The sequence below is a fragment of the Manis pentadactyla genome, chromosome 1 (genome assembly GCF_030020395.1).
Source record: "Manis pentadactyla isolate mManPen7 chromosome 1, mManPen7.hap1, whole genome shotgun sequence".
NCBI classification, from domain to species: domain Eukaryota; kingdom Metazoa; phylum Chordata; class Mammalia; order Pholidota; family Manidae; genus Manis; species Manis pentadactyla.
The window spans coordinates 83,595,663-83,620,193 of NC_080019.1; the positions used below are offsets into that span (position 1 = coordinate 83,595,663).

The window sequence follows — 24,531 nt, forward strand, 5'->3', positions numbered from 1 at the left end:
GGAATCAAAGCAGTAAATATCTTATGTTAACTCTGCAAAATAGTCCGGAAAACGGATAAGAAACTTAGTGTCTCTTCAAAGATAAACATTTAGAGACCATTTGGTAGGTCTGGATCCCCAGCTCTTTGTCTCTCAACTACCTATAATACTCCTATAGACAATGTACCACCAGGGCTCGCTTGTCCCCTCCTGGAGTGAGCCAGGAGCTCTGTCCTCCCACTGTATCTCTCAATAAAAGACTCTCCCTGGCTCTCCTACATTGGGTGTTTGCTAAATTCATTCTTCAACTCTGCAAACAAGAACCCCAGCATCAATAGTACCTTATCAAAATTTAAAACTTCCCTTTCTCAGTAGGCCCCATTAAAAAAATGAAAGGCAAGCCACAGATTGAGAGGAAATATTCACAGTACATATCTCTGTTAAAGGACTAAGACTATTTAAAGAACTCTCATAACTCTATAATAAAAGATAATTCAATAGAAAAAAAAGAAACTTGAACAAGCAATTCACAAAAAAAGATGTTTGGGGGGCACATGAAAAGATGCCCAGCATCATAGACAATAGGAAATACAAATTAAAATGATGAAATAATACTTTGCACTCATTAAAATGAAAAACAAACCAAACAAAAAAACCCCAAACCCACAACAAAACAAATACCAAAACCCCTGACAATACTGAAAAGGAAGTGGAACAATTAATACTTTTGTATACTTTTGGTTGGAGGGTAAAGTAGTAAATCTACTTTGGAAAACTGGTAACTTCTTATCTAGATAAACATATGTCTACCTTATGAGCTAGTAATTTTCCAGGTGTTTACCTAAGAAAAATGAAATGCATACATCCATAAAGTGAAATGAAATGTCATCTCAGAAGAAATTTCCAGAAATGAAAGCATATGTCCATAAAAAGACTTTCAGTGGAAAGTTCATAGCAACTTTATTCATAATAGCCAAAAATTGGGAATGACTCCAACGTTCATCAACAGATTGAAATGGGTAAACAAATGGTGGCATAATTATAGAAAATCACTTCATGATTAAGAGAAATGATACATGCTAGCAACATGGATAAATCTCAAAACATTATGTTGAGCTAAAGAAGTCAGACACTAGGGGTAAGTACCATGTGATTGTATTTAAATTCAGTTCTGCTACCGTACGTAAAACTAAGCTTTAATGACCTGTCAGGAGTGTGGAAACCTGTGACTGGTAAAGGGGCAGAAGGGAACTTTTGTGATGGAAATATTACAGTAATTGGGTTGTGATTACATGGTGTCAAGACTCATTGAATTTATGTTTAAAATCTGTTTTCCAATTTATTTTATGTAGTTTGTACCCTAACCTGAATTAAGTGGGGGAAAAATGTTGAAGATGTAAAACTTGCCCTTGGAGCAGTAAGGGTGTCCAGCAGACATGAAGCAGGTTGTAAACTATGTGTAAATGTTGGAAAAATGTCAGAGATGGCAGGGAGTATGCACTACATGAGCTCTCAGTAAAAGGCAGATCAAATAGGAAGGCCTTTTGGGTTCAAGAGGTGGTTTATGTTGTATTTGGAAGATGACATTGATATATGTTGTCAGAACTTGGAGTTTGGAGGGAAAATACTCCATATACATAGGGTCAGAGGCTCAGGTTAAGGGGACAAGTTAAGAATAAAAGAAGACATGTTTTGGCATTAATAAGCTATTGAGGTTTTGCCCTACTCAGTCTATCAATTCCTACTCTTCTATAGTTGTATCATTTTCCTCTTTGAAGACAGCCTCCAGTATAGTGTTCTTTACTTTTTCTCAGCTCTTAGTTTAATTCCACAGTGTAGCACTTAATTTTTTCCAGATTATATCCTACATGTTAAATGTGTATCTTATCAGAAAGTGTTGTGGGAGGTAATGTAACTTTTCCTCCACTGTCCCAAATAAAATTTGAATCCACAATTAAGTATTGGTTAAGATTCTTTGGATGGAGATTTCATAAACGTGCAGGAAAGGACATCTCTTGGCATGTGCATTTGCTATGTGAAGCGTATGCTGTAGATTTTTACGTATATGAGTGTTAAAGGATATAATTTTTTTTGACATCCAGTATCAGGCATTAGGATACCTATTACAATAGTTCTTCTGAGGTAGGTATTTTTATTCTGCTTTTCCAGATAAGTAAACTGAGCAGGCAGAAGTTAAGTGACAAGCTGGAAAATGAATACATCATTTTGGCTTCCACTATTCTTACAGTCATCAAACCACTGTACTGTGTTATTGAGAAATAAGATGATGCTGGTGATGATATCAGTAAACACTGGTTGTGCTCTTACGTCGCACCAGTCATTCTTTGCGCATGTTATTCATGTACATTTAATTTCTATAATAAGTGATGGAAATGAGTCATTGAATAACTTTATCAAGATCATATCAGAAAAGTGGGGTGGAATCAAGATTTGAAACCAGGTAGTCTGATTCCAGAGTGCAGGCTCATTGTTCTTTATTATTATGCTCTTTTACTTGGCTTTGTAAACTTAAGGGCAAGTTGTCTCCCTTAATAAGAACATGGTATGCACCTTTTCTTAGGTGGGGTAGGAGTGGATTTGGATAAAAATTAGCGAGGCAGAATGTTTCCATGATATATTTAGTTCAGATCGCCTTATTGCCGCCCATCCATAAAACACAGGCAGAAACTTCCCTGTGTTGTTATTCCCTCATGAGGCTCAGACAGACTCTATTCCTTTGAGGGCTTAAGAGTCTAGGTGTAGGTCTAAGTGCTATTTATTTATTTTAAACTCATGTGGCTTCTCAAATATTTAAGAATTCTCATGCTACTTAAAATAAACTAAGAAACTAGGGATGAGTGGAAGTATGCTAAAATTATGGTGTATGAAGGAAAATCAGGACAGACTCAAATCAGCAGACCCTTACTCAGGAAGTCTTGCCGCCAGACCAAAAGACTAGGAATAAGGGCATATTATGTATTTTAAATTAAAACAGTGTATTTAAAGAAGATATTTGTCCTTTTGTAAGAATGATTCTGACTTAGTTGGGTTTTTGGTTAACCAAGTCCCTGCCTCCAGGGCACTGGTGATGAGGACAGCTGTACTCAGACTCTCCATAGACTCAGTGATAACAGGGGCAGCTAATTTTACACCTCAGGGTTTCTTTTCATCTCACAACATATCCTTTCTCTTCCTTTTTTCACCTCTATAAAGGTGGTACTTGCAGAGATATTTATGCTAGGGAAGGAGGCAGTGACATCCTTCAGAAGCATAGTTGGGCAGTTTCAAGGACCAGAAGAGAGAGAATATTAACACTAAGGGCAAATTCTTAGAATATCTAGCTGAATTTAGTATTGCTTTCCATTTTCTAATCTTGTCATCAGTCCATGCAGGGCGATCAGCTTCTAAAAAGGTTAGGTCAGGGACTCAGATCAAGGCAGTACATGCTATTTGGCTTCTGAAGAGATTAGGGTCCCCTCTAAATCTCTTTAAAGACAACAAAAATGTAAGTTAAAATATTCCCAGAAATTGTTGTCTTACTGAATAAGTATCATTTTCCAGAGTACAAAGAGTGAAGATGTCAACATTTGCCTCTGTGCCTGTTAGAATGTAAGAGGTCAGGGACTCTTGAATGCAGAGTAACCCAGCATCTAGAATCACGGCTACCACATGGTAAGGATTGGGGTTTGTTGTGTGACTGACTGAAATGTCACTAGAATGAGAAGGAGGTTTCCTTCATCTTCTGTGGCAGGATGGAAATGTTCCTGAGGTGAGGCCTCCTGGGCACTCATCTACAGACCTTTGACCTTAGGGCTCCCTCACTGGGAAGAGCCTCCAAGCATCTGGTGAGTCCTGCTTTCCAGCCAGGTAACTCTCCTACAATTTCAAGTCTGCTTGGTATAAATTGTTCCTATACTCCAGTAACACTGTGATCCTGGAAAACTGAGAATGAGATTCTTTTTTCAGGTGACCACAGCAAAGGGTACAGTCTCCTTTGGGCCAAGTGAGCAGGTATTAGCTGATCTTTTTGCTTTGAAATCTTCAATAGCAGATGTTATGTAATTGAATAGAAGCCACCACCCCTTTCTGTTTTCCTATCTGAAAGATGAAGGGTCAGAAAATATCTAAGGCCTTTGATACTTTTCAGAAACAACAGATGGAAGACTTCAGTGAAGAATAAAAAGCTGGCAATTTAATTTAGGTTGAGTGAAGACAAAGATTTCAGAGGAACTGAAAATTGATTAGATTCAAAGGCACATGACCAGTATTTCATTTTGCCTTTGAAAGAACAGGTGGATTGAGAAGCTTTATGGCAAACTTTGTTTTTCTGTGAATCAATATAGCCTGAGTTACTATTATGAAAATAGATGAGTACATTACCTGCTGGGTTTGTACTTTTCTAGGGTGCTAGTTGTGAAAATAAAATTCCCTGTATTGGAGCCAGAATACTTGGTAGGAAGGATTTTAAAGACCTAATGGAAGACACTTGATCCCACGTGCTACTCAGGGAGCTGGGAGTTTATAGTAGATTTTATATAGTTTGTTGGTGGCATTTTTGTAAGATAGGGTATCTCTACTGAAATTGGTTTCTCTAGCCATGCTCCCTGGACATTTGTGAGTCATTGCATCTTTCAGCATTCAGGGAGGCTTTTGGTTCAGTACCAGAATGGAGCAGCAGGCTTAAAGCTAATTTGAAATCTCAAGTAGTAAATAGAGTCCAACCATTGAAACCCCTTTGTAGCACGCAGTCTGAGCAGCAAAGATGGCTGTATAATTTATTGTCCAAACCAGGACACTTCTGAGGTAGAAAGGTGGCATTACTCACACTTATACCTGGAAAGCTAGTGAAATCTGGAGCTCTCCCAGGACATAGGGGTCCCCTTACTCAGTGGAATTCAAAATTGAATGTGCTGCAGAATCACCTAGAGGGCTTGTTAAAACACAAGTTGCTGGGCCTCGCCAAGTTTCACATTCAGTAGGTTTTGAGTAAATAATCTACAGGTCTAATGAGTTCATTGGTGGTGTTGATGCAGCTTGTTTGGGGACCACACTTTGCGAACCATTGCTCTACCTAAATATGTTTGGCCCTCTTCTGCTGATGTTGTAATTTTAGTTGATGGAAACTCTCTGTATTGTCTAGTCTTCGTCTGCACGGCAGCCTTCTGCAAGGTAAGATACCTATGAGGAAGATGGCAGAATGAGCTAGTGTTGGCTTCAATCTGTGTCTCCCTGGATGGGTCTGTTCCAGAGACTGTGTGCGCTGGGAGGCTGAGACAGGCTGAGACAGCTCAGTGGTACCCACTTAACTTTCAAGAAAATGCAGAAACCAAGTAAGGCTCTGGTTTCTTAAGCCAGACATTTACTAGCTTAGGGAAGCCTCCCCATCTAAATTCCCTCTAGAGACATTTGATAGTGTGAACATTGTTTGGGGCAACAGTAGACTTCAGTAGTTGATTTCAGAAGCATCTGAAATCTAATGGACAATATCTTGACTGTTTGTTTTTTATAATCAAGAGTACTGTAATGTTTACTTTGTGGGGAAAATATGGTGCTTTTGCTTTTTAAGCATTTATTTGTTATTCTGCCCTTTCATTAACTGGCTTAGATTGTATGGGAAACTTGCAGACAATTTTATTAATAACGCAAATGTGAATGTGAACCTGTAGATCTGTGGTTCTCAAAGTGTGGACCCCCAGATCAGCATGAGCATCACCTGGGAATTCGTTAGAAATGCAGATTCTTAAGCCTCAGCCCTAATTTACTGAATCAGAAGACTTTGGGGAGTAGGGCCCAGGAATATGTATTTCAACAAGCCCTCCAGGTGATTCTGATGTATGGTAAAATTTGTGGAGCATTGTTGTCAATAGTTTTATATCTTACCTGTTTTACTGTACAAAGGTATTGAAGTGTCTGAATTACGTTTTCTAAAGGTCTGATATGCAATTCACATATGCATCTGCCCTGATTAAATTAGTCCTTATGATAATAGTGTACAGTGTCAGCCCACATTTACTGAACTTCATATATTACTGTGTTAAAGCTTCACATATATTATTTAATTCTATAGCAGTTTTGTATTAATGTCACCACTGTTTTACAGATGAGGGATGGGGACTCGGATCTCTGCCTACTGGCCTCTTAGAGGTGGTCACTTAGTACCTCCACGTCTACTGTGCCCTTTAGCTACTTTAATGGTCTCCACCTCTCCTATCCCCTGCAATTTCCCTGACTTTGTGTGACCTTCCACTCCTGTCCCCTGCCTCCCAAGCCTCACTCAGGTTGTGTTCTGTTTAAAGATCTCAGGGATAATTATAATTTATGTTTTTAGTATAACTTTCCCCCTAGTATGTGTGTGTAATACTAATTTGAATAGTCTTACAGTCAGGGAATTATAAACACTATCCTACAGATACATGAGGATGACAGTAGTTGCGGAGGATTGATGGACACACTGGCTGGTGATTGACTGGTGTGGTGGTGGAAGGGGAGGCAGTGGGTGTAGCAGGCTGGGCTGGTTCAAACCCTGTGGTCTGCAGGAGCTGGCAGCTGTGAGTGGAGTCAGGTGCCTTCCATGTAGTCAGGAGGCTCAGGCTCACAGGGATCATCTGGGTAGCCTTGGCCAGGCGAATTACATCCTTTCTACTTGCTGCCTGAAGTGGGAAATGGGCACTGTCATGTCTCAGTGAATGGTAGCTCTTTCCCCACACCCTGCCCACCTCCCCTTACTGGGGCTTCCCACTTTGAGTATCTTGGTGTCTCTTTATTTCTTCCTTACTGAGCTATAACAGACATGAATATTTGTAGTTCATGTGTTTACTACCAGTGTGTAAGTTTTTATGTGTGTACCTATTTCTGTGTGTGTATTTATAGGTTTTATTGAAGTATAAAATTTACTTGTATATTCACAAATCATAAATACATTATTTTGTTATTTTTAGTGAGTACATTGTGTTTTCTTATTTTTAAGACCTTCTCAATGGTATGTAGGTTTTTTAGTACTAAAATTGTTTCCAAGTTTGTAATTGTTTTAATATTAATATGCAAACTACCATATATCTCTTTTTTAAACCAGTGTGATCTTTGATTCATTTTCTCCATAGGATTAGTTGTTCTTGCTTAAAAATATATATTTCTAGACTATATGGATTGCATGAGATTGGTTGAATATGCTGTGATGATGTGGAGCTGTGCTAATTCCCCTGTGTGTAATTTTAAATTTATAATGTTTAACATATTTTAAATAATTTAGCTTATTAGTCACAGACCGTAATAAGCAGCATATGAACTCAAAATTTTGCTATGCACAGGACAACTGTTTTTGCAGATTATAATTTTCTTTAAAGGGAAATATCTTATTAGGTATTTGTAGGGTTAACTTATACCAATAACAGAGATAAAAGCTTTTTCCTGTATAAGTTCACATAAAAATAATGTGTATATATCTATGCACACCTGAAATTACAACAAAAACATTCACACTGATTTACAAGTACTATTGTAATAATTAATTTTTAGTTCTTAGAGGCAACTTTGATAAACATTTAAAAGCTTTTGATATGCTTGTTCCTGGGTGAATACCTTCTAAGCATTTTCTTTGATATCTCTTCATCACAGATATATTTTGACAGTCACAATTAGAAATCCTAAATAATCATCAATGATTAGATTTCAGATTTGGGTCCAAAATCAGCATGAGAAATACATTACCATAACAACCAATTACCCTTCTCAAATAAAAAGTAACTTTGGGGATTGGAAATAGTTCAGTGTTACTCAGCATTGTTGCTGCCCAGCTCAGAAATCTTTTTCCAATTGCAAGCAACCATTTACACACATGCAAATTCTTTCATGGAAAAGCTGTTTCCTTACCTGCCTCTAGCCTTTCAACTCTGTGTCAACCAGCACTTCAGAATGTATCTCGGTGTGTGCTCCAATTTAGGACTGGTAAACACAGAGTCCTTTCTCGTCTTTTGAACACATGAAAATCAGGAACTTGATAGAAACCATGAGATAGTGGGTCAACTGTCAGTCTGCTGAACTGGTTAGTTAGAACTTACTCAAGTCTGGAAAAGGGAAACGAGGAAGAGGTGTTTGGATCTCTGTGGCTGTCAGGCTGGCCTCTATGCTAGTTTCTTTCCTTCAGTGATCAAAAAAAAAAAAAAAGCTTGGTTTTTTCCCCCCATCTTAAAATTTTCTGCTGCTTTTTCCCTCATCACCACATCATCTGGCAAATGAGCAGTCGGGCAACAACCTAAGGTTTTCTTTTTACACTTTGCCATGGTCAATGTGGGTAAAATTGCAGTATTTCCAGAATCTCTTGCCTGGCCATAGTGCATCTCCCTGTCAATAGGTGATTACAGGGGGATTGAGGGCATATCCGGACAGGAGAGGTTGGGTGGGCTCCCCTTCTTTTTCATCTGGGTGGTGAGAAACGTGGGCAAGCAGAAGTCGATGACTGCTGGTAAGCAATAAATGGGTTCTCCTACTTTATTTCTCCCCTTGACTGATTTTGGCTTCAAAGGTAATTTGCCCCAGGCAGGGAACATATTTTCCCCCCATGGAGTTACAGCCAAATGCAACATGTAGATGTGGTGGAGAACTGTGGTGGGTAACTGAGGTGGATGAGACATAGTTCTCCTGAAACACCCTCCTAAGAGGAAATTACCAACAGCCATGTAGTGCAACAGCTGTTCACAAATGGATAGTAAATGGGGCTACCTGGAAATGTGGAATTAGCATTTGAGTCAGAAGTGTTTTGACATCACTGAGTGCATCTGTCAAATAAGAGGTGCTGCTATTGTATTTTTCCACATTAATTTTTCCATGTTTAAGCATTACTGACAAACCACAAGTGGGACTGCAAGTAAACTCCTCAAGTGTTAATCTCTTGCTGAGGTTGTGCTGTTTATGTTGCTGTTTTGAAAGCGAGACATAGGACCTCTTCATATTTTTAGTTCCTTTCAAGTTCTGTAATATGATCCGTAATTTCCTGAAGAGTGCCCCAGTGTCTTTCCCACTGAATAATGTGTGCAATTAGATTTAGAAGTACTCAGATTTTGGCTACAAAGGCCTCATCAAAGCATGTAACTCAGAACCCAGTAAGAACGAAAGGAAACTACGCCCTGAAAAGCTCTCTATAGGGCTCACTTATACATTTTGGGTATGTTCAGTTAGGTTGTTCCATTGCCGAATTATGGGCTCACAGTTTAATTGTAAAGTTCAGTTTGTTAAAAACATACATCTGTAGTTATAATAACAGGTGGTTCTTATATCTCTGCTTATCATATGCCAGGTACTGTTCTAGGTAATTTGTTTGTACCTACTGCACGTAGGCAGTGTTCCAAATACTGGAGATGGAGTTAGTGACTAAATCAGACCCAAGTCCCTTCCCTCATGAAGCACATTTCTTATCTTATGTCTCGCATACAAACTTCAGTCACTATTGATCCTAGTAGACTCAGAAGAGGCCCGAAGGGACACATGGCTGGTTTAGGGAACCTTCCCACTTGGCTCTGCCTGAGGAATCTATTTTTTAATCTTCTCCAGGGCTCTGCTACTTGAGTCAGGGGCTAAGAACACCAGCATGCATACCGAAGCTTTTTAGCTTCAGCCACAAGGAGATCTGGCCGCCATAAGGACAAGTAGACATAAGGACTAACCTTCAGAGCCTGGCTATTGCCAGGGCACATGGCTGAGTCCTTCAGATGTAAACATTTTTCTGATTAAATGGATGGTTTGGCATTAACAGCCTCTTAGCTGCTACTCTGAAGAGTTTCCTGGTTTATAACTGGAGGCACTGTTTATTCTGATGGTTACATGAACAGCCACTAATCATCCTGGTGTCTCTTGTGCTTCTCAACCTCTCCAAGCGGCACTCTGCATGCCTTTTACTGAGCGTGGCTGGGGAGGAGGTTGTACTTAAGTTCAGTGGAGCTGCTTGTTTTCTTCTCGGTACCAGGAGTTGCAGAGGCCAAGGAAAAGGGATAGCCCTACGGGTGGTCACCTGATGGTAGGTAGTCCAGATAAGTGAGGAAGGCTCTGTGAAAGAGCTTCGGGGATCAGGGATTGTGAAGGAGTGAGCTGCCACTCAGCTAGCTTGTCAGAGTCCAGGGATGCCTCATCTGTGGATAAGCCAGCGTGTCAGAACCTTAGTGCTGCTTGTGTGTGCCATCCTAGACATTTTATATGTTTTAACTCATTGAGTTCTCATAACTCCGTGAGCTGGGTAGTTACGATACTGTCTCTTCCCCCACCACTTTCTTAATAGATAAGGAAACTGAGGCACAGAGATGCTAAGTTAGGTTCCACAGCTTCTAGAGCTGGGATTTGGGCCCTGGCAGAGCAGCTCCTGGAGCCTGTGCTTTTGATGGCAATTTCTGGTCTCTCTTGATTTTGTGTGCTGTTATCTAAATCAAATACTTTGCAAATTCACATAGGCCTCCTGTCTTGTGGGTCAAAACAAAACCTGATGGTGCTCTGTATTTGGCTTATGGGATGATAGTTCATGGCCTCTGCTTTCTCGTTCGGATGGTAGCAGGGCAAGGATGGCAGGGAGAGGCAGCTTGGGGACTCAAAAGGAGCACTCATCTACCAGGAGAGAACAACACTTCCACATTCTATTGAGGGGCTATTTCTATTAGATTTCTATTAGATCCTTTTATAGCCAGTTCACATAGGAAACATTTGAGGGGGTAACTATTCCTATTTTTATAGATGAGAAAATAAGAGTCTCAAAAAATTTAAGTTACCCAGGCTAAGAGGTGGCAGGGCTACACTTCAGAGCTGATCTTTAGTTTCAGAGTTTAAGATTCCTTCCCCAGTCTTGCAGCTATTTCTTTTTTCTTTTTTGAATAGTCATAGCAGCTTTATTTTATTTTATTTTATTTTTATGAAGGTTATATTGATATACACTCTTATGAAGGTTTCACATGAAAAACATTGTGGTTACTTCATCACCCATATTATCAAGTCCTTCCCATACCCTACTGCAGTCACTGCCCGGCAGTATAGTAAGATGCCACAGAGCCACTACTTGTCTTCTCTGTGCTACACTATAGCAGCTGTTTTCTAGAACTGATGTACCATGAGTACTGATGTGTTAATTCATCAAGCATCTGAGAGTTGGGCATACTAGGGCAGTGCTTGTTGGGAGCATTGGAAGAGTGCATTTTCTCATCAAGAATTGCTGATTGTATGCACACACCGAATTGTAGTCTGAGATGAGAAATGTAGAGAGTGATGGCGGGCGGATGGTACGGTGAGGCGATGATGATCATGGATGCCAGGACAAGGGGTCAAGTCAGTGGTTAGGGCTGCACTTGCCTTGGAATAGAGGGAGATGAACATGTAAGTATCCAAGAAGAGTTTGGTGAGTCATCTGTTCACCCTGTGTTCTTAAGATTTCATGTCTCAAGATAAATGATCTGCCTAAGTAGAGTTTTGGCCCTAGGACCTTAAAGAGGATTAAGGGCAATTTCTTGGGATTTCTCTTTCCATGTTCGGGAGACTTTTAAAGGAAACACCTGGAAGCTGCCCTCTCCTCCCCCTGGTCCTGTTGAATGGTCCTTTTGGCCCTCTGCTTATCTGGGGACTCTGAAGCAGTTCCCTCCTACTCTTTTAAGGTCATTGTTTAAATACCTGACTGGCCATCTGCATCACCTGGGGAACTTTAAAATGCACATACTTCAAATGAACTGAATCAGAATCCTTGTGGTTTTGGCTTAGGAATCTATATTTTAAAAAGTGTCTGGGTAATTCAGAAATGTGGCCAGGTGTAAGGTCCCTTGCCTTCCTGTTTTGTAGCCTCTGATCTTACAACACTTGAAGGAACTTTTACGTTCTGGGCAGATGCCCTACCTCCCAGCCTGTTTTGTTTGTTCATCTCCTGCCAATTGCATGGGCCTCTTATCAGTTACCATCCTAACTTTGGACACCCATGCAGTCAGGAACTCTAAGAGCAGACATTTTGATGATCAGAGTACTATATGAGAGATTTATAGAACTAAAGAGAAAGGCTAGAGCAGCCGAAGACCAGATGAAAACCAAGGAGGAAGGAGGAGTATCAGATGGGGCTTATTTAATGACATCTGACTTCTCCTGGAGCCTTTAGTTTTACATTTCTGTATTTTCAGCACTTTTTCCCACTAGACATCAGTGAATGATATAAATCTGTTTTAGACTTATATTTACTTATGTCTACTATTACTCCTTCTTTTTAGCAGGACAGTCTCAGGAGTGGGAGTGGAGTCTTCTTTAGTTATGCACTTCACCCTGTCACCCAAGGTTTGAAAACTGGATCTTGCTGTTCCAAAGTGCAGGGCTTATGGAAACATGGGTATATTTGAGAATGACTCAGCATATTTCAATGCATGATTCAAAATTGGCTCTGTCACCACTTTGTATTTCCCTGAGGTGTATGCTGGGCATTTTATGATGTATTTAAATGGGAAGATTAGCTTGTACACATTTTTCTGTATTATAATTAGAAATAAGTCTCTTATTAATGTTTGCAAAACTGTTTTATCCTAACAGATGTCATTGGTCATATCTTCATATATTTTTCAAATTACGTATTTTGTTATGATGTTTAGCAACACAAATAATGGCCTTATTCAACACTGACACCAGTCTCAAAGCAAAATAATGATCATATTACTAATAATAGTAATAATAATAATAAAATATTTAGAGGGCATGTTCCCTGATTTCAGGACTCTTATTATCAAAAAAAGAAGAAAAACTAATCAGTGTTTTGTTTTTACCTATGATGTTTTGGTTTATGTTAAATAATTCTATACCTTTAACCCCTTCCCATTTCCTTTTGTGGAAACCTATGGTTACAGATTAAATTACTATGGGATTTCATCTCAATCAGTCTTTTTCTCAGAACCCTCCACATACTGCCCATATGACCGCCACCCCCGTGCACCCTCAGCACATGTCTGAGACCCCATATAACTCACAGGCACACATATTTACTTTATGAATTCAGGTTGTATTCTCCAGGCTGGATTCTGCCTTGTCGGTAATAAGACTGGTTATATATAAACATCCCTTGTGTATTCATACTACAAATAGAGTGAGTTTAACACACGTAATCCCCAAATATGTCTGTTATTGTTTCCAGTCAGTTTCCATCCAGCCTGTCATCAACTGCCTGTAAAAGCTGGCTTTCTTACTTCTTGGTTCTATAAATGTCCTATTTTGTTCCTTATCCAAACTGTTTTTCTTAAGTACAAAAACAATTTTATTGTTGTTGCCTTATCCGAGATTTTCCCCATTTGCTCTGTTGGATAGTAAGACACATTAGTGTACTTTGCATTTTCCCAACTTGGTCTCTTGGATACTTATTCATGTTAGCCTTGTCTAGAAATCCTTATTCTTTTTGATGGCTCTGTAGTATTCCATAATTTATTTCCTCAATCCCTACTGATGGACCTTTAGGTAGATATGAACATATTCAATGAGTTTATTTTAGCCACAGGAATTATTTCCTAGGTCACATCATTTTTTAAAAATTAAAAAAAAAGTTTGTTGGTAAGTTATTTGTAATTTGTGTGTGTGAGCGCGTGTGCTGCAGGCAGGATTCCACTGGACATTGAGAAATATGTTGTGGCGAGAATACAGAGGATTTTAGTACAAGGCCCAATACAGAAATATTTAAAGGAAGAGCATTTGGGACCCCCTAAAAGGATCTATGAAGGAGCTGGTATCAGAAATGGTTCTTACTAGATGGCTTTTTTATTTATAGAGTGGGGGTGAAAGTCCATCTGGAATTGAACGATTGGTATGAGCACCGTGGAGGGAAAGTCAGCAGAGGTAGCATGGGGCATAATGTGGGGGATTCCATTGTCATGCAGAGGAGTTCATAATTCCATATGCTATGAAGTTTTGAGTTTTGTAGTTTTAAAGTAATTGAATGATGTACTTTAAAAAGTGTAAAAAAAAAAAGTGTAATCTGGCAGGAAAATGCGTGCAGACATGTCTTCCTGTGTTCCTCAATGTAAAGCATTAAATCCTGCAAAACTCAGTGCATTGATCCAGAGTTTGGAGGAGGGTGGCAGAAATTATGTCATTAGAAATTAGCTTGTAAAACAAAGTTTTTTTTGTATGTATTTAACCTCTTGAAATGAGTGGCAGTCCCAGGAATTCATTGGCAGTTGTACCCATATCTTTATCGGATGATCATAATGGAGAAACAGGTAGGTGGTACAATATATCCACCTTCTGGTAAAGTGGCAGAAGTAACAGTTTATAAAATGAATTGATACACACATGTTTACATATTTGTAGACAACCTCACTCTGGTGTGGACGCTAAGGTTGAGTCACTGGGTTGAATACTTTGTCCCATTTAGCTGAAGTGCTCAAACAGATGTCTGTGGCGTTAATATTAGATTGTGTTTAACCTTAAGAATCAGAAGGAATGCATTTCAGTTGATAATAGCAAAGAATTAAAATTGAGAACTTCAATTGTTAGGGGAAAAAAAAGCTTGAGTGAGCGTATTTCTTGTTCTCTGTGTGGTTTTTTGAAAGATAATGAGGAAGCAGGGGAGGGTCTTATCTTTCATGCCTCTGGGTCTCTACAACATTATCATGTCTGATGATCTTCATTCTTTTACCTGCTCTCAAGACCCTTGACTGTCACCGTCCCTGGAAGTGTCCCTGATACCTTGGTGGTGTTACTTACTATGCAGCCCTGAGGCCTGTATTTTTACAGCATGCCCAGCTGGAGTGGGTGCTGGCTGTCCTAATTGGCTTGTTTGGGGATCGCTAGCGCCCACCATCATAGGAGGCACTCAGAAGTGTTTGAGCAAATGTATGTTACTAAAACATGGGGAAGCAAAGAATATCCCCCATATGTATGCTGTAGGAAAAGGTAAGTGAGATGATGGAATTAATCTATAAACAAGGACCATGAATGTTTTAAAATATTATTCCAGGGGCATTAAATCCCTTGTACCTGCACACTTTTGAGCTCCTTTTGCAGATTGCTGACCTCCTGACTTAGGTCATGATGCATTCTAGGACAGGTAATTTAGAGGATAACAAATACATGGCTCTACAAGATGGTATTTTACCTAGAGCTCTAACTGCTCAACTCTTTAGAGACCTGTTAGAACAAGTTAGGAAAACAAGCCTTGAGAAGTCACTGAGAGTGGCTGGAGCTGGAATGAGACGGAGAATGTGGAGAATGACTTCATTTTTATGACAGAAACTTTCCCAGAGTTATTGTGATAAACAGATGCCACTTGTTCCTGCTGCAGTGGTCTGTGGAAGAAGCATTGGCTGAGGTTAACCTGAGGGGCCGAGGAAGGGATGTGGGTCATAACATGCAGTTCTCGCTCGCTCTCTTTATTTTTCCCCCACCTAAAGAGTGAGCCACACCTGAAATTATGTGGAATCCATCTTCTTCTTAGTTTGGCAAACTGAAATTAGCTAAACAGACTTGTTTGTACTTCCGGATATGCTTATCTTTGGCAGTTTAATTTCCTTGATGGCCTGACTGAGAAATCCTTCATAGTTTAAGGCAGCTAGTGCTGTAGAAAGCTGCATGTCTCTGGTTGGTAACTTGAGCACAGCAGAGATTCTTAGGTTGTTTTGCAGGGACCAGTTGGCATAATCAGAAGAGTGAATCAGGCCATGTTTCTGTGTTTAGCCCTTGAATGGGCCATTGAAAGGGGCTGTGCTTGTGGTTCTCATCTGATTCTCAGGCGTCGTAAGGTAGATTGAATGAAGACATATGCTTGGGCTTGTGTGACTCGGTCCTGACAGGTAGGCTAATTCAGAGGCATCTTCTATTGGCACCAAGTGGAGCTTCATCAGTCTCCGGAGCTGCGCAGGCTCCCTGTGGGTGGTACAAAGTTAAACGTGCTTTGGATGTAGCCACATCAGTGCCCTGTTGTGGCTCTGACTCCTGACCAGCCTGTTTGTTGTCTCCGTGGAGGCCTGGGCCTTAGAAGGACAAATGCAGCCTCCATCTCTACAATCTGTTGAAATCAGACCTGTCATCAATTTTGTGCTTATTTGTGTTAGGAAAGATTTTTGATGGTTTTGCTGTGGAAAGAGAGAAAGAATTAAAATTAGAATTTAGGTAATGCATGCCATCAAGGGGTAAAAACAAAATAATTCAATTTGTTTGAGCTGGGTTCTTTCCTGTGGCATTAAACAAAACCGCTAGCAATAAGCACTAACCCAGAAATGGTTTAACACACTCCCAGGAAGCATCCATTAAGGATTTTTGTGGAATAGCTGCTAATCCAGCATCCAGGGGTTCACAATGTTAGCAAGCCGGATGGAAGAGTCGTCACAGTGGGACTTCTCAGGGTGAGCTGGCTGGATTCCTTAAATTCTTTTTCCTTGTCCTAAGCTGCTTGTTTAACCTGGTGAACTCAGTCCAGCTTTTCATATCTGTTATGAGCATGTGGGCCATAAGTCCTGTTTTGCCACACTGTCCCAGTTTATACCTGTTGTGCCAGCTCAGTAAGTGGCATTTCCATTCTCAGAAGTATCCAGGTTTTGACAATGAATTAGGTGCTCATCATAATTAGAAGGGAATAAAATGATCAAATGATCAAATAAGCCGGGTGGTTGATTGGCTTACCCTGACACAGTCTTCATAGTGAGTAGATTCCTTCATGTTTATTAAAGAAATTATTGTCGCCTTGGTGGGGAGCACTTCTCAACTTCAAGCCCTGCCTTATTTGCAGGGTTGATGTAGTTTGTGTTAATAGCATTTGGCGACATAAATGATTAGCAAGGCTTTCTGTAGTATCACTAATACCTTAAGGGGTGCATTTCATTTCCATATTGAACCGTGGTTAAAACCCAAGCTTCTGGAGCCTCATTCCCTGAGTCTGGATCCTAGAAACAGCCTCTCTGAACTGTGTGGCCTTGGGAACATTCCTAAACCTCTTCCTCCTAATGTGGGGCTAGGCAACGCTTGTGCTTCCTCTCCGGGATGAAATGGGTGGATGCAAGTTGGGAGCTGGGAACAGTGCCTGGAGTACAGCAAGGGCCCAGCAAACATTAGCTGTTTTTATTTCATTAGAAAATAACCAGTCAGTGTTGAAAGTACTAGAAAGAAGTGTATGGAAGGGACTGGGAAGGAGCAGAAAACTCGAGACCTTGGGCAGTGGTGCCATCAGTTTAAAATCGCAACGGCTGGCTTACTGTCTTCTCTCAGTTTGGCACAGAGTGAGAGGGTCCAGGTGTATCTTCCTCCCATGTCCTTGCTTAGGCCTGTGAGGCCCACAGCCTCCCCCTGGGCCTGCACTAAGCTGGGTACAGGGCCAGGCAGGGCAGAGACCTAGCTTGTGCAGCATGTCTGAGGGCTGATCGGCAGGATTGGGTGCAGGGTTGTTAATGGGAGTGAAGGAAAGAGGAGTGCGTAGGGTGACTTGGATTTCCAGTTCAGGTACCTGGGTGGGTGGTGGTACAGTTAATCAAGTTCAAGGGTAAGGAGTCTCCTTGGATGAGGTTGAGAAAGAAAGGGATGCAGTCTAGGTGATAGCATGGACTCCCTGGCTTCCTAACCGGCCACCGTTACTTCACCGGCCAGCCCTGTTCCCCCTTGGTGAGTGAGTCTCAGTTTTGTCATCTGTAAAATGGGGATAGTAATAGGATACCTCCTTCATAGCATTTTTGTGAGGATTAAAAAGGTTTATGTATGTAAAGTGCTTAGGAGAGAGACTGGTAAGCACTATATAAGATTTAATCATTATTATCTTTATATGTTATTTTAAGGGCATCTATAGGGTGTATATAGCTGTCTTTCATGTAGCATGTGCAGAGAACATAGTAAACTTCAAAGCAGGCATCTAATGAAGCTTGTATATGGACTTTATAGAATCACTTACTCTTTTTACTGTTTTTATGATTATGGAGAGATGGGAAGAAAAAACAATTTGCCTCATTATTTATTAATTTATGGTTAAAACTGTATCCCTTGCCAAATTTATTTAGGCCTTACTGGTATCTGGAGGCTTGGGTTTTTATATACTTAAAACCTTAGGCATATTCTTTTCTCTGTTCACAGGAGGTTCAGGAACCTGGATGAGGGTTCTCAACAGAAGCAGTACTGCCCCGAGGGCTGTTTGTCAGCCTTGGAGGGTTGCTTGTGCCCATTTCGGCTGCATGGGGCCATGGACACTAGATGTCTTGCAAAATATGAGGCAGTTTTGCATAGTGAAGTATTGTCCCATGCTTCTTAAACTTTCCATGGGTGAAAAACCTGCTTATAAATATATGAGCTCAGAACTTAAGTCTATTTTACTTATAAAACATTTTTGCCTGGTTTAATTGCATACCAGCCAAACTTTCCCAGGAATGTAGCTACTGTCTAAATACTCAATTTTATTTGGAGTTGTCTCAAGAATTATGTACCATTTTAGAAAGCTACATCACCAATGGTGATGACATAAGTGGAATTTGGATCACAAGTAACATCTGTAGCTTTTGAGTCCATGTATATAGATATAGTCCAACTACATGTTGAATGAAGGAATGTTTTCTCATATAGTTGCACCTAAGTATTTGATACTAAATTACATATCATTTAATGAGAATCTCTCTTTCTGTTTTTCTTTTATGTTATGATTATGGCTATGTACATATAGGCAGGCAGTCATTGATTTTACAGTTCTGACATACATGTATTTGACTTACTGTGATTTAGTTAAATAATCTTAGTTTCCCAGCAACATGGTTCAAATTTCAGTTGCCAGTATATTAGCTGTGAATAATTGCACAACCTTGGCTGCTAACTCTCTCCAGTTCACAACTGACTGTGTAAATAATATGTGTGCATCACAATCAGTGAACAGCTGCATCACCTCTTTCAAAGCCAGTCGGTGACTGGTGTGGGAGCACATCTGTGACTCAGCTCCTGCACATGCAGCATAACTGCACAGGGTGTCACCACATTGCGTCCTTGCTTGCCAGGGATAAACCTCACGATATTCTACAGAAATGTATAATTGGAAGGAAGACTTGACAGACCAAAATGAAAGTACAACAGAGAAGTGAAGAAGCAGTAACACTGGAAGTGAAATTCAAACCGAATGTAGATACAGTTATAGAAGAAATAGCTGATGGAATGTTGAGCCTTCTGGTCCGCAGCCAGGGGACCTTAGCGAAGGCAGACTTACTGACTGAGAATGCTGCTCGAATAAGTGATAATGGCAAGAAATTCACATTCAAGGAACTCTCAGAGATAAGGTTTCCCCCACTGACCGGAAGTAGAACGTTATATGAAACTTTTCCTAAGCCAAAATGGTGTAAAGCGAAGAAGCATTTTACCATTACTTTATATGAAAAAATTTGTGAGCATTCCCAGATACCAGACCCAAAAAGTAACCTCTCTTAGGCTTTTCTGATATCTTAGGACACATCTTGCTACTGGGTGCACAGAACAACTCAAGATAAAGCACAGATGCTCACATACACCATGCAGAGCTCTGGTGGCTTGAGGCTGAGATGCTGAGTGTGGTCTGGGGAAGGACTTGGTGGGGCCTCTCCTGCTTGGGTGTGTGCTGCCTCTCTTATGGGAAACAAAACAAACACTGAATGCCATTTTACTTTTCACCATTTTTTTTGTAAAAGGAAAAACCTTCTTCAGATTTCCTTCTGTTAGCAAAAACAGGTACTCATGTAGGTCTTCTGCAAAAGTAAAATGGTGTAAAGTGAGCTTTGGAAAGTGGGGGATACTGTGTTTCATGATATTAAAAGCACAAAGGATAAAATGTTGGAAGTGAATTCAAACTTAGGAGTGTGACAGTTCTACAAGGCATAGAAAAGATGTTCACTCCATACTGTAGATTATATACTGAGAAAGCACTGTTCAAACTATTTGTATATTTTTCTATTTTACAAGAAAATCACTTTAATTTTCAAAATTTCCAGTATTTGAAATTTACTTTTTTTCATTTGCCTATACGAAAGTTTTTAATATTTTGACAAACTTTTTTTAAGGTTATTGGACAATCGTAATTTTTCCTACTGCTTAAGATTGCTTTGCACAGTTTCAGTCTTGCACAGTTACAGTTCCACACAACCATGCAAAGTGAGTTCTGTGTGTGTGTGTGTGTTTATGTTTGTATGTGTAGGTAGATAGGTCGTATCATCTATGGCTTTTATATGTGTACTAAAAATATATTGAAGTATATCTCAAAAATTTCATTGGGTTTGATGGAGCTTAGAAGCATTGATATAGATGATTGCAAATTTATACACTGTAAGCGTTCGGCCTGGCATTCATTTCCTAATGTATTTTTTTATCCTTCCATTCTGTTTAATGGTCATGATTCTCTTGGTGCATAAAGTGACATACAAAAATTTAAAGACACGTATGATATGGCTCAGGCTTTTTGAAAAATATATAGAGATATTGTTGGTAATTGACAGATGACTTCAATATTATTAAAAATATTTTGGTTTAGACTTGTGGTTGCAATCTTAAGCACTGACTGGGATTTTATAAAACTAAAAACTATCACAAGTTAAAGGGCTGAATCACATTCATGGTACTAAATCCATTAGCTCTCATTGTACATGTTACATGTTTGCATAATGTACAGAGGCTAATGTGTCCAGAATTGTTGGAAAATCTTGTTTGTAACAAATATAGACATGGACTTGGAAGCTTTTGGAAATCTAGTTGGTGTTCTAGAAACCTGTTCATAAGCTAAGCTGTATCTAGTTAGATGTGAAGTTCATTTCTGAGAGTTTCTTTGGAGACTGCCCAGACTGCAGCCACTGGGTATTTTTCTGGCATTATTCTGAGAGAAATTGGCCACTTTGATTAATAATGTTCACCTTCTATGAAGCTGTTTGAAATAAAGGAATTTCCAGTTTAGTTCTATACCTTGAGTTTCCAAATGACGAGAAAATAGATTATGTGGTCTAATAGCTACCTTATACAGTTCTTATCAACTTAGATGATTTCTTATTTCATCATTGTTGTTTATAAGAAAAATTTAGTAATATTCAAAACAAAATTTGCCTCTTGAATGCCTATGAGTTTCTTGATAAGAATGTTAACATCAAGTCTTTTCCTCCCTCATCAACTCAATCATGATTTTTATGCACTTTTGAAACCATAGCTAAATTAGTTTTTCCTGTGAAATGCATGTATATTGTGGCCTTTTTAGTTTTTGTTCTATTTATATTTCTAACTTCTTTCAGATCATAATTATTATTTTCAGCCATTTCCATCTTACATTTTTCTGGCAGAGAGAGAGAGAGAGAGGGAAGAGAAAGTGTGTGTGTGTGTGTGTGTGTGTGTGTGTGTTAGCATTAAAGATGACTGAAGGAAGACTGGAGGGAAGAGCTAGGCCGTGTTACTGTGTAGTCACTTGCTATAAATAGGACACCAGTTTTCTTCAGCTGTTTCACCAGTTTTACCATTAGATGGTGGTAGAGGGCAGGGGGTATGCTAAAAAAATTGCTGATCCCACAGATAGTTGCATTATGTTGAAGTTTGAAGATGTTTGCTCTTAAGAAATATTTACTTTTAGAATTCACTTAGGGATATCCAAATATTATTTCACGTATTATGTTGAAGACACTTTTTTTTTTCCCCTTACGTGGTGTATTCCTAGTAAGTGTTTATTCATTTATTAACTGTCTTGTGTTTAGTCTGGGGGAAAATCTACATGTATAAAATTTAAGTGATCATTAAGCTTTATTTTTTCCTTATTTTCTTAATTTATTTTTCTTACATTAATTTTTTCCTAGTATATCACACTTCTCCATGGTGATCATTAAAATTCTTGATGTTTAGGCTTTACTTTCTTAATCACATACATGTGTTCATGCACGCAAAATTTTGCCATAACAATGTATTATAAATTTATGGATTTTCCTAGTTGCCATTCCCTGAAGCTTTAGTTAAGAAACAAAATACTGTTATATTGTTTAGAAATGAGAAAAAAATGGTATGGATGGAATAATGAATTTAACAGAGTTAGTAATACACATACCAAAAAGATTTTCTACAAGGTCAGTGTATTTGAATGTAAGTCTTAAGAAGGATACAAAATTAAAAAAAAATTCTCTGAATATGTTTCTCATTGGCCTAAAAAGAATAATAGCTTTATCATTTATTACTCCTAAAAATCTTGAAATACTGAATATAATCCAAAAATTATGTAAAATTTTATGTTTCAGATTGTTTCCAATCAAATAGGATTCTTGTTTTCTTCCGCATTAATACAATTTTGTATTAACCTCTGATTAATTTTATACTATTTTATAAAAGTGAATGTTCATCTTCAGGCCACAGGAAGGGGAGCAGGGCTGTAAGCTGATGCTTAGTACGATTTGCTTAGGAGAGAAAGCCAAAGAGGAAATGAATGGGGAGATCCTGCCCCCAGCAAACCAGGAAGACAAGAAGAGCAAGCCCATCACCATTGCCTCGCTCCAGGCCTCTGTGCTGCCCGTGGTCGTCGTGACGGGATTTGAGATTTCTCCCCCAGTCACTTTTCAGCTCCAAGCTGGCACAGGACCTGGGTTCCTCAGTGGCCAGGAATGTCACCGCCCTTCAGAATCTATCCTGGGAAGGGGAGGGGGAAGAGGATGACGACGACGATGGCGATAAGGATGATGTAGATGTGTCCCTGGAGGAGACAAGCACTGTCAAAGTCAGGAGGCCAGCGCCCCAGAAGCAGACAAGCATTGCCAGGAAGAAAAGGTTGGAAAAAGAAGAGGAGGCACAAGACCCAGTCTTAAAGACAAGAGCCTTAGGAGGAAGGCCAAACCCACAAGCAAGCCTAAAAAGCTGGAATCCAAGAAATGAGGAGCCAGGAATAGCCTGGCTGCGGTGACCAGCATGCAGAGTGGGCTCTCCCTGTGGAAACCAGCAGACCAGGGGTGCCCCCTTCATCCAGCCCAAGTCTGAATTGATGGTGATGCTGGGGACAACACAGGGGCTTGTCACCCCAACTCTCGGGTTTCAGCAGGACCCGGAGGGAAGAGCCCCAACCTCAGGGCCATAATAAAATTTGCTTTGCCACAGTGTGGGCATTGGTGTAAAGTATAAGCATTATGATTTTGATGTTTTTGTGACATGGTTTTTAAAAAAATGGGGCTAATGCTATTTCTTTTCCTAAGTTACTGTTTTAAGATATCCACTGATTTAATAATGCCATTTCAGGGAATAAAACCACCATCACATTAAATATGCCTGCTAACTATGCAGCAGTCCAATTTAAAAATGGGACTGAAAATATTTTAAAAATCTCTTCGAATTTAGGCCAGAATTAGAGGATTAAATGAGGTCTGGGATATGAATAACGTGTTTGGTTAATTCCAGAGCACTAAACGGGAGCCATTTGATGCTGTTAGCTATGGTAGGCTTGTAGTTTTCGGTTTCTTAGGTGACCATGCCTTTAACAGCACACTCAGGCAGAGTGAAGTGAGCAGTACCACCTTTGAGATTTTTGACTGGGAGCTCTGATGTAGTGGAAATGAGAGATGGAGAGGACTGGGTACATCATATTGAGAGCATTTTCCCAGCCACAGTACTGTTCCCTTCTTTTTATATTGAGTAGCTGTAACTCCTCTTGGGCATTATGGGGAGGGTGTAGAAAGAAATTAGCCTTTCAAACTGCCTTTCCTCATTAGCTGGTCTGAAAAAATGGCTCCCTTAACCTAGCTAGTGGCACAGAGTTGGAGGTGGCTATATAAATGACACTGATGTGTGTATTAATTCATATATTAGAATTTATGGAATTGTAATCTTGATGGAGAGATGGATACAGGTCCTCAGGTAATTCTTTTAACCCCTTTGCTACCAACACCTCTGCCAAACCTGACCCACCTACCAGGCACTCAGATTCTGTTCTTGGACCTTACAATGGTAGTCATTGTTGGGCTACAGTATTCTTGTGCCCTTATTTTGGTCCACTTCAGCTTTTTAGAATTTTGCATATAGTTTACAAGAGTCTGAAGACAGTAGTGTAATGTTTTATATGTGTGTGTGCTTTGTTAACCATAATGCCCTGTTTTCATCAGCAAACATACCTTCACTCTTTTACTGCTTCCCCAGCAACTTGTACAGTGTTAGGAACATATCAGGCAGTTAGGCAGGCCCAAGTGGCTGAAGGCTTTGAAAAAGAATAAAAGCTCAAGGGTTTATCTCAAAGAAGGAGAAAATATTCTAATATTTAAAATACCCTTTTTTGACTTGCTTTATTGAATACTATCTTTCAACTTAAGGTGAAAATTTTAAACTAATGACATCCCTGTTAAAGGTAAGATAGAGCTTAAAGGGAAGACTAATTTACTAGTTGTTTTTCTAAAATAAAGACCATTAAATGTTTTTTTTGATAAACTATGTATACTTGGTTATAATCAAGCCCTATATTCTCTTCTCTACCCCTAACACATGAGGATTTAAATCCAGCATAGGGGTATAATAGTGACAAACATAAGTTCAGAGAGTTTTATCCAAGATCCACTTGTCTTAATATTTAATCACATTTTTCTCTCTCCAATAGAACTTTACTTTAAAATCAGTTAGTTGAACTATACCTTTCAAATACATTGCTTAAAA

At 39.4% G+C, this 24,531-nt stretch overlaps 2 protein-coding genes and 1 pseudogene across 3 annotated transcripts in view; 2 read left to right on the forward strand and 1 right to left on the reverse strand.

The window, feature by feature from the left end:
* The window catches only part of P2RY14 (purinergic receptor P2Y14), a 52,640-nt gene extending 44,018 nt beyond the window's left edge, over positions 1–8,622 (reverse strand). For both annotated transcript variants that reach the window (XM_036896354.2, XM_057499196.1), the window contains exon 1: positions 7,849–8,622. The gene's annotated coding sequence lies outside the window, so the exon portion shown is untranslated. The remainder of the gene's footprint in view (positions 1–7,848) is intronic.
* The window catches only part of MED12L (mediator complex subunit 12L), a 326,362-nt gene that overhangs the window by 167,676 nt on the left and 134,155 nt on the right, over positions 1–24,531 (forward strand).
* Positions 22,141–22,975, forward strand: LOC118917988 (nucleoplasmin-2-like; annotated as a pseudogene).